A 10,936-nucleotide genomic window follows, 5' to 3' on the forward strand; every position below is an offset into this window, starting at 1 on the left:
TGGCAAGGAGTCGCAGGAGTGATAAAGGCCATCATGGCCTGGACCCTTGGCCGTATAGCTTATGCAGCTATACAAATGTTCTATGCAGTGCTCTTAGATGCAATGTATTGAGCCTGTTTTTATTTTATGTTACTGTACTTTATCTCAATTTCCATTTCCCTTTTTAATTGACTGTTTTTATTGTTTTAAATTGTGTCTTGTTGCTTTTAATGTCTCTGTAAAGCACTTTGAATTACCTTGTGTTGAATTGTACTATGCAAATAAACTTGCCTTGCCTTGCCTTACCATTTATTTAATATATTGCATGATTGTGCAACTGCTGTTCTCCAGGTCTCACCACTAAAGGATCCTGTTTATGAACTGTGATGAACAGTGTTATCTTGTAGCAGCAAATACAACTCTAATAATTCAAACACTACTACTGCTCAGATATAAGATTATTTCTTTCAAAGAAACTTGCAAACTATGGAGTGAGCTGCATTTACGTCCTGCACACATATTTCTTATCATAATACCATGCGACTGGCCTCTGCGCCCCGAAAAATGTAGAGTAAAGCAGGGGAGGCCAAATGTGAAAATGCAAACTGAGGTGTTTCTCGGAGCAATGCGCTATGAGAGGAAGTGTTTGTGTCACACACACATATCCTGCTGCAGAGGCTATGGTCTGCATGACTGTAAGGAGCACAGAGGCCAAAGATAACTGCTGAACCATCTTCCTGTGCGCTGTCAGTCACTCAGGGGTTACATTCAAAAAGCATCCCATGTTGGAGGCGCGGGGACACGTACCACTAGAAAGGCCAGTATATTCGCGGATGTAAGAGAGAGCCAACAAGCAACTGAAGGGGATACTTGTAATTTTGATAGTTGATTGCTTGTTTGTGAAGGTCGAACAGGGCTGGTTTGCGCTGCCAGTGGGTCTTGGAAAAGTCACAGACAGCCAATTTGAAATCTGAGAGATGTTTTCTGCTTGAAAATTCAAAACAGCTATTAACTGATGTGGACGAATGTGACACTGCTGCCTTGACCTTTAGTGATAAACCATGATGGAGTTAACATTAACTTTTGGTAATCATTTGTAAATGAGATATGTACTTTTCGTAAAACTGACATTCTTTAAACAAACAGAGCCAAAACACAGAAAAATTGGGCTTTCCAGAAGTTTTGAGGGGACCAAAAATGCCTTTAATGGACTAGAATTTCTATATTTTAAAGTTATTAAATTATGAACAGTAATCGGAAAAAAAAAAAGATAATTGTGAACCAAAAAATTACATCCTATTCTTGCTCGAAGTTCCATGTTTATGAATACTGATGTACCCTTTGCTAACAGCTTTTGTTTTGCCACAGTGATTCCTAAAACCTGTTGGTTCAGGCACCTGGTTAATGTGAAAGTAAATCACACCGAAAACATAAGTCCAACAACAGGAAGTAAACAAGTATTATGCGGGCTTGACTGATTGCATGTTAAGATGATGCTGTTGTGACAGCACATTGTGTTGTCACTCACAATGAAAGGGCAATGTAATCCTACTGGTCTGCTGCTTCTATTGACCAATAAATCATAAAAACGAAACAAGGGTGGAAATGAACGCTTCAAGCACAACACTGATCCCACTAACAATGCCAAAGTGTCTCAAGAGCTGCACTGCAGTCTTTCCAAACATGCCTGTTTAACACACCAGTAGTTCTGGTTTCAATTAGTTTAAATGCTACATCCAAAGGGAGCCGGCGGAGGAGCTCTTCTATATTCCTTTAATTGATGGTTGCGCTACTATCCTATTTCATAGCCGAGTTTCTGCAAAGGAAACTTGAAAAACACTTCATTAGCATGAAAAGCTGCTCTTTAATTATTCCACCGCGTTCGAGGCTGATTTACAAGTGCCATTACACGAGACGTCTATTTTGAGTTAATTTATTTAGCCGAACAATACACCAGTCTGTAAACTCTGGTGATATTTGGGTTAATAAATCCTTGTCTCAAAACTGAAGAGTAATGACATTAGCAATTGCAGTCAGTAATTCTTCATTGCTACACGTTTGACATGGGAACATTTGCGTTTTTTTCCATCAAGTTTTAATAATTTACAGTAACTTCACAAACATCCCACTATAATTAACAACTGTTTAATGGCTGTCAAAATAACAATCAAAATGCCTATCACACACTGCAGCTGCTTTACACCATAATGCACGTACTGCATGCTACTCTAGTGATGACTGTGCATGAATAAACTTAACAGGTGAACAAGTAAATGTGCTTTCTCATTTTGCTTCTGACAATTTTAACAAAAACATTTTGTTGTGAGTATCTCTATTAAATACGGGGCATCAGAAGCCTTGATGTTAAAGGAACAGGACCAGAAGGCTGCATCCCACAGGTAGGACATTAAAACCCTTACTGCTCCACTCATTCTGCTCGCTGCATACAGTAGAAGATTGTGGTTTTGCAGGGTGGCTCCCAAGTGTACATGTGTGCGCCCCTGCAAATATGAACCAAGAGAGTGCTGATAGTGAAAATAAAATTTAAAGATATACTATGCAGGACTTTCCTAAAAAGCGACATATAGACTCATACAGAGGAAATCCCTCTCAATCATCAATTAGGACCTACTGGAAGTGTGTGGTGATGTATTTGTCTGCAGAGACTTTACCCTCTGCCTACATTTGATTATTTTCTTCTTATTTTCTGTGCTGCCACAGCGCTCAGGTGAGGTTGGGGCTTCATATAAAGGGAGCAATCAGGAGCCAGACCATAAGCAGCAGGCATCCAAGAGACACACCGCCGGAAAAACGCAAATATAACAAGCTGAAACGCCAAACTAGAGAATCTGGTGTTGGCTTTTACTTTCACATTCACCGGTAAGCATGCTTACAAACAGCAACCTACAATCCTGCATAGTACACTTTTAGTGTGTTAAAACAAATTTCTAGACAGTTCTGAGGAATTAGACCCACCCAAGTAGTTCACGGTCTGTGCAGTTTCAGGAAGCCGGGGCAGTGATTTTAGAGGAATAGAAAAGCTGTCAGACAAGAAACCTAGAGCCAGGTCAAGGGCACCAGGGTGGGGGAGGGGGCTGCACATACACAGTCTTGGTATTAGATGTGTTTCACTCTTCTGTTTACTGATGCGTATAACAAGAGGGACAACAGGCAGGTAAGCTATAATAATACCTTTGACTGGAGAGTGTGAGGCATGACGACAGAAGGCCAACAAACTGGAACTGAACCCCGTGTGCACGACGTTGCAATAACCGACTGCTGACAGAAACGCGGGGTAAAGTTGCCTGGAGCAGCTTTCACCTGAGTGTGGCAAAGTTCACATTTTACGAGAAGTTCAAAGTCTAAACCAAAATGTGAGTTCTGTTACAGACTAAAGCTGGAGTTACTACCAGGGATCTGCAAATTGTAGGCTACATAGGCTCTGACAAATCAGGCAACGGCAGCAAGATTACACACAAATTATCACCCAAGTATCTTTTACACAACATCAGCAAACTGAGCTTAGTCCTCCTGGGCAGTACCACAGCCTTTCAGAGTTACTGGGATGTTTTCGTTTACGCAAACCATGATTAAAATGACCACCTCTGTGTTATTAAATTAAACCTTATAATCGTTCATCAAACATCTCAAACAGTCATATAACAAGAGGAGCCACCACATCTAAATACACAGGAACATCTAAGAAATAAGATAAATGACAACAAACAGAAACACTAAGAGTTCAGGAGAAACATCAACGTGCCCAGCAACTAAAATGGAAACTGTCAGTGGCACTTCTCTTTATTTTCCAGATCAAGCAAATGGAAGACAGCACACACGTGTTATGATAGGTCAGTATAGCTGAACAGAAATGGCCTGGGGCTCTCTTTCATAATCACTCATCTTTATGATTCTAACATTTACGTTTTTATCAGACATGACCTAATCTTCATAGATCTTCATTACCTTAGCTGCGCGTTATTGCAACACCCATGCACTTAGTCAGTCTGACATATAAAACTTGGTTCATCATCACGTCTGCTAAATAAATGTCTAACTTATGGATGGGTAGAGAACCTCAGTACATTTGAGCACAAACCAAAATATGTCCATAGCAAAGAGTATCAGAACTGTATAGTAATGCTTGACTACTCTACTTTTTTATTAGTTAATACTCTGTATTTATTTAGGCAATATCCTAAGTAACATAACAGCCATATATAAAGCACCACTGATCAAAATATGTGTGCTTACAGTGCCAGATTTGAGAATTATTACACAACTCTTTAGCTTAATTGAGCTTTTTAGCCTCATTTAACCCACTGTTTCGGTTTCACAGCCCATAAATGTACTGTATGATTCAGTCTGACCACCTCATCTCAACCCTGTTTCCATTAGCAGACAGACGTTTACAACAAACAAACTATATTAGACCAAATGAAGGCTACCTGTCCAGCAACCATAGATGTAGATACCGTCACAGTGGCCACTGCAGCAATGTGTCAACGCAGTCATGTCCTAATGCATATATGTCTAAGGGGACAGGAGATCTATCCCCAATTTAAATCATTAGAACTCGTTAATATTTAACTGACCGTCCAGCAGTTTGGTCTGATGCCAGACATATATTTATGATACAGGATACTTGGCTACGTTAAAAAAAAAAAAAAATGCAGGTTTCCATACTAAAATACTTTCTTAAAGTCCCTACTGTCCTCGCCTGACTTTTTACTTAATATCTTTTGAGAACATATACCAAAAACAAGTCCATCTGAAAAACACTGTGCAGTTCTGGATGCTTTTGGAGGTCAAGTGAGGCACATAACGTTAAGTTAATGTGTGCCACATTAGCACAATGAAACAGCTGTAAACAACCTTTAAAGTACATAACTTAGGACTACTTACAGCAATAACAAACAGAGTTTTTAGCATCTTACTGATAAATTACTTTAACACAAATATTATTTTTTTTCTTTACATGACATCAACTAGCTTAATTTAATATCAGTCACATAACTTCATGTTAGCTTCAAAGACGGATTACTTATTGTGATATATGAAATTCAACGTGCAAAATAATGTAAAATAATATCCCATCTGTGAAATGTTATTCCCTGTTGCATGGTCTCTGCATTTCTTTCCTTGAAACATCCAAAAGCAGCACAAAAATCTGGCATTTTCCACTTTTTAAATTAGCCAGAATACCATTGCAAGATGGCAGCATCTGAGATTATATGACACATTTCACAAACCAGATGTAGGGGTTGGCAATATGTTTACAGTACATGTAATTTTATATCATAGTAATGGCTTATATCCTGATACAGTAACTGTTCTGTAATTTAATTAAGAAGTGGTTTAAAATAACCATACATGCCATACTTCATCACATTTGATTATTTTCTTATTTTATTTGGAACTTCCATACAAACAAAAAAAAACAGCTTCCTCACATGAGACATCACTTGAATTAAAACCAAAGACTCAAAACAGTAAAACTAAAATCATTTGTCAGTGGAAGCTTGGAGGTTCCTGAGAACAATAATTTCAAGTGTTACAGGTTTCTGTACTTATAACTTCACTCTCCTCCATGTCTACCCAAATCACGTTACCTTGCGAGGCAACTAGATTTGTGGGATCGCCATGTCACACATCATGATCATGCGATCATGCAAGAATCCAGCCCTGATTTGCTGTAGCCTGCCCTGAATAGCTCCTGCAGTAGAAACAGTATTGCCAAATCTCTACTGATGAACACATATCTACCATCCCACCATATATACCGTCATATGGCCCTACCCTAGCCAGATGTGGTATCTACATGTATATATCTATGCCCAGCACCAACTATCATGGAGAGACTAAAACAAGTCAAGCATGCAACAAGTAAAGACCCAGATGTTGCTCACAGGAGTTGATCAAGACCAGCCCAGAGCTTAACGGAGAGGTAATATTGGACTTGCATATATCAGGTGGCCAGAAACACAACTCCTTATGAATGCTTATGCAGTGTCTGCTGGATGTGTAAACAGGCAATTATAAACTCAAGAGTTTGTCAAGGCTGTGGGTTTGTCAGCTCATTAAGGAGTTCTTCTGCCTCCGTGTGGCCTAAAATGTGAAAAAATAAATCAATAAATGCAGCTTTATTAGGTCAAAATGAAGCCCAAGCATGCACAACTATAAACTGCTTCAGAAAATCAAACTTCAGGTGATCTTGGGCATGTGCTATGATAACTGTGGATCATTTGCAAACCTGCTGCAAAAGTGGAAAACCGTACTAAATGCACTCTGCAAAATTAACAAGCACTGAGCAGGGGACAGCTAGACGTGTAGTGGACTGTGCAGTGTCAGCCCCGATGCGTGCAATTTAACCCTTGAACTGGAGAGGACCAAGAGCAGCATGTGTAATGGAGGACTCCATTTAAAGCGGAGAAGTCAGGAGAGCTCAACAGGGGGAGGGGGCTTCAATAAGAGCCTCTCTTCCTGACAGCCACACACTGGAGTGGGGGAGGGTTAAAAACACCAAACCCTCTTCCTGAGTCTGCAGCAATGGGCATAATGTGATGGATCCTTCCCTTCCAACTACTTGATTCCCATCTGGCATTTTAGGTCTTACCCTGACACTTTTACTCTGAGGAAAACACACACTGTACTATAACCTATGTGGACAGATCAGTGAGCAGAGAGCTGCCTGAAAGAACATGTATCAAGTTATATCTACAGTGATTCAGAGTCTGTAGCCTCTTACAGAGAATCTGTTCTGACACACAGAGAAAGAGAAAGGTAAGCCAATATCATTTCCTGGGTTAAACTGACTCTGCACTGTTGATCCAAACAACAAGCATTTGTGCTCCATCCAAACACACTCATATGTAGTAATTATTGTTCCCCTTGTGAAAGGGGAAAAACTACACACCCCCACCCTCTGCTCTGATTGGTGATAAGTTGTGCAAACTGTGAATGATAAATCAGGAAACAGGTTTTTCAGGAAAGAAGCTTTAAGCATTGGCACAGACCTCGCAACAACATGCCACAACCTCAGCTTGTTGTAAAAGTGCTTCAACCCAAGTGTTAGTTTTGCTTGTTTATTGTACAGAGGCAAACACACCAAGTGAGCCCAATTCTTCGTTTCTGTCAACAAGCATCGAGGCATTTTGGGTAACACACTCCCGAGTTTAGATCTATAATCTGTGCCGTCATTTAGTGGTGTTGATTTAGCCTGTTAGCTTATGCCAAATTACATCCAAACAAAGCAATTAGCAGCCTGCTGTTCTGTACAGTGCGTGATCCTCACCGAAATCCTGGTTTAGCACTTATCATACAGGCTCTGAACATTCGTTGCGGAGTATCCAAAGAGTGGCAAATGAGCAAGGCCTCCTAGCAACATATTTGCCCTGCTACAGGCACACATGGTTTCAGTTAGGGGTCTGCACCTATAAACAGTTGGCCATGGCAGCTTATTGGTCAGGAAGTGCAATGTTGACTGCAAGTCAAGGCAGGCACAAGCTGCTAATGAATGATATACACTCTTACCGTCTAGCTATGACAACACAGGTTGGATTGGAGGTGTTTAGAGGCCGATACAGAAGTGGCTCTGAGCTCTTTAGAGTTGTGAATAAACTCAAAGCAGCCAAGCAGAGAAGCCAGTCAATGTCTGCTGGGGATGGAGCGTAAAATAGGAAGCCTGGATTATTGAAAAACAGAGTCAGGTAGGTTGTACTTCAAATGTGTGATTTCAAAGAGCATTTTCATTTCTTACCTGCCAGTATTGGAATAAAAACATTACTTGGGCACAGGTCGATTACCTGCCAGAACAGATTGGTAGAGCCGACTTTCCAGCCACGACCAACATTCTCCATCATTTGACTAGTGGCTGGTGTTAATATGAAGACCAGCCTTAAGTGATACAACATGGAGAAACACACTCTCAACACACCCAGAGGGGTTTTCACGGTGCCAATTAGACCACCACAAACAGCCAAATGCCGCCATGGATTGAAAGGAGGCTCTATAATCACATGCTGCGATTACAAAGAAACTGAAATACCTGTCATCAAACAGTAATATTTGTATTACATTTGGTTGCAATCAGTGTGACTGAATACAATTTAGACTGCATGAAAATAACAAGAGGAACCAAAGCCAGCACCACATCTCAAAGATCTTCTGTGAACCGTCTGATTTTTAAAATCACTTAATGATGTTGTGAGAAAAAAAACTCTGACACAACTTCAGCGTCTCTCTGGTTTTCCAGTTACTTGATTCATGCCTTACCAACAAACATGCAACCTTAAAAATAGGTCAAATGAAACCTGTGCCTCCCAGCCAATCCAGGCACCTTAAGCGGCTTCAAAGGAGTAAATACAAGATGAGAGAAAAGTGTAAATCACTGGTAACCAACCTGGGGGTCCTGACCCCCACCAGGGGTCCCCCCAAGCTTCATGGGGGGCCGTGAGGCCTTCTTGATTTTAAGGAGTGTAAGAAAACGTTTTTTTTTCTTTTACATTTCATTCATTTCTGTGAAGAAAACTAAACAAAACTGTAGTTTTGAAAGTTTACATTAATATTCAAGATATAAACTTAAAAAAAATCTCACAGGATAAGAGCACCATGAAGATCTGAACACAGAGCCTTCACTCTCTGCTCAACAGCTTCTTCCAGGTTTAGAAAAGTACGCAGTTAAAACAACCAAAGAGCTGACAGAACAATGGCCAAGTATCAGGGACAAGAAAACGCTGAATCTGTCAAAACACAACCCCTCTATGTATATGATTGTTGCAAATGTAAAAAATAAATAATACAGAGAGAGAATCGTGTAAAACGTACCTAAAAATAACAGAAAAAACGTATCTCTGATGCAATATTCACAAGAACTAATCTGCTCAAAATTCATGCACAGACTTCCTGCAGTTATTGCGTTCACTATTTGGGTTAATTATACAGTTTCATTGATGTGCAGTAAATATGGCATGAAATATCCATACAATATGTCACTTAGTCTGGGGTTGTCACTTTACTCAATGATAGAGAAGGGGTCCCTGAGGGAAAAAGTTTGGGAACCACTGGTCTAAGACATGACAGGTTAGGTTATCTCAGGAAAGACATCTCTCCTCTTTACTATACCAACAAAGCAAACAACAACATCTGAGCTGTCATTTTGGCTGTCAGAGGCTCAGACCCACCCCCTTATAAGTTTCCAACACTGCTACCACCAAGCAGCAACACCTGATTCATGCAGACAGTTTCAGAAAGTTATCATACAGGTGAAGTGACTCACTCATCACCTGATTCTTAAAAACAACCAGTCCTGAGCTTTGTGTGGCTCCTTTAGTTTACCTTGGCCACAGTTGTGCAACTATTGTGTCCTATTTGCATCATCTTATTATGAAACCCAGAGGATACATATCATTGAACATTAACTTGTATGTATTATAAGTTCACTGACGTACACACAACTGAAACAAACTGGTCGTTTACTCACATTGAAGTTTCAGTCACACAAAAAATAGTTTCAATGTTGTAGCTATAGAATAAACAATTAATTAAGGTCTTACAGGCTCATTTTGAGACTTTATGGAGATCAAATCGTGCGTATATGAGGCAAAGTGAGGCTGTAATTTTCTGATTTAACGTTTCCATCCACGACAAGTCTTGCGACGTTTCAAAGGAGAGCTCAATGGAAAAAGTAGCCTAACATGGGCTACAAAACATGTAGCGTCAGCCAGCGTTATGCTAAAATAAAAAGACCCTTAATATCTATTTACAGATATTCACATTAAAGCGGGCTTAAGGGAAACGTTCATGAATGTGTTTTCAACTTTACACAGTGATTTGCCAACTCGGCCGAGACGGCAACAGCCTCCAAACACTCCAAGTTAGCTGACCTAGCTAGCTGCTTGCTGTAGACAAAAACTTTTTCCACATCTGAAAACTTTTTCTCTCCATTTTCTTTCAAACAGAATGAGACGCTGTATTAAAGCGCTTATCGCACCGGACGCTGAAGTGCTTTTTCGTCTCTCAGTAATGCTATTAAAACTGCATTTCTTCCGGCTGTTGGCTAGCTGGCCAAAGCCTCGTTAACTTAATGTAACTTACCTTTCCGTCTCCGCTGCCGCCGCCGCTCCCCGGGCCGCCTTCAACACCCGACACCGCCGCCGGACCTCCAGAGGGCCGCGGAGCTGGGAGAGGAGAAGCCGAGAGGAGTCCAGCTACTACCAGGGAGACGAAGAGCCAACTGCACCGAGGCCCCGGGCCTTGTGTGTCCTCGAAATAGCGTTAGGGGAGGGATACCGAGTCTCGGCTCTCCGCCGTTTGACAGAGACTCGGGAATAACTTTTTGACAGCTCCTCTTCTTCAGCCCCCCCCTCCCCTCGACAGCCCTTCACTTTTCTCTTTTTGCTCACTTCCAGCAGATACGAATCAAAATACTGTCACAGAATATGGCGGCTGCATAAGCAAGCTACTATCGCGAGAGGAAGAGCTGTTTTCTTTTTTTTTTTCTTTTTTTTTTTCAGTTTCCAAAAGTTGTGCAGAGGGAGGAGAGTTGTGATTGCAAAATGAGCAGAGCAGCTTGCTGCTGCTGCACAAGATGCAGGCAGAGGGAAACAAGACTCAGATAATAATTTTAATGGTTCAGTAATGAAAACAAGCCTCACAAACTATGCTATACATGGGACAGTGACAAAAATATACATGTTGATCTTATTTTAGGGACTGTTCGTTACTTATCAGGGGGAGGGGTGGTGCAAAAAGGGGGAGGCATGTCAAATAATTTTTTAAATAACTGGGGAGGGACTTAGGTTTTTTATTTTGGTTTAGCAGAGCAGCATGTAAATTTAAATGGTTCTATTTATTTTGCCATTGATTTTTTTTTTTTTTTTTTTTAAAAAAACATGCTGCATGTTTTCTCTAAAAGTCACCAAAATTCCACCATTTACATCACCAGAAACTGTAAAAA

The 10,936-nt window shown here is 40.6% G+C and overlaps 1 protein-coding gene across 5 annotated transcripts in view; it reads right to left on the minus strand.

Annotated features, from left to right (window-relative positions):
- Positions 1 to 10,453, minus strand: part of tab2 (TGF-beta activated kinase 1 (MAP3K7) binding protein 2) — a 49,928-nt gene extending 39,475 nt beyond the window's left edge. For 3 of the 5 annotated variants that reach the window (XM_033648947.2, XM_033648948.2, XM_033648946.2), the window contains exon 1: positions 10,075 to 10,453. The gene's annotated coding sequence lies outside the window, so the exon portion shown is untranslated. The remainder of the gene's footprint in view (positions 1 to 10,074) is intronic. The other 2 variants (XM_033648950.2, XM_033648949.2) reach the window with 2 other exon arrangements.
- Between the last annotated feature and the right edge of the window lie 483 nt (positions 10,454 to 10,936).

This window comes from Epinephelus lanceolatus, chromosome 13, assembly GCF_041903045.1.
Source record: "Epinephelus lanceolatus isolate andai-2023 chromosome 13, ASM4190304v1, whole genome shotgun sequence".
In the NCBI taxonomy this organism is placed as follows: Eukaryota; Metazoa; Chordata; class Actinopteri; order Perciformes; family Serranidae; genus Epinephelus; species Epinephelus lanceolatus.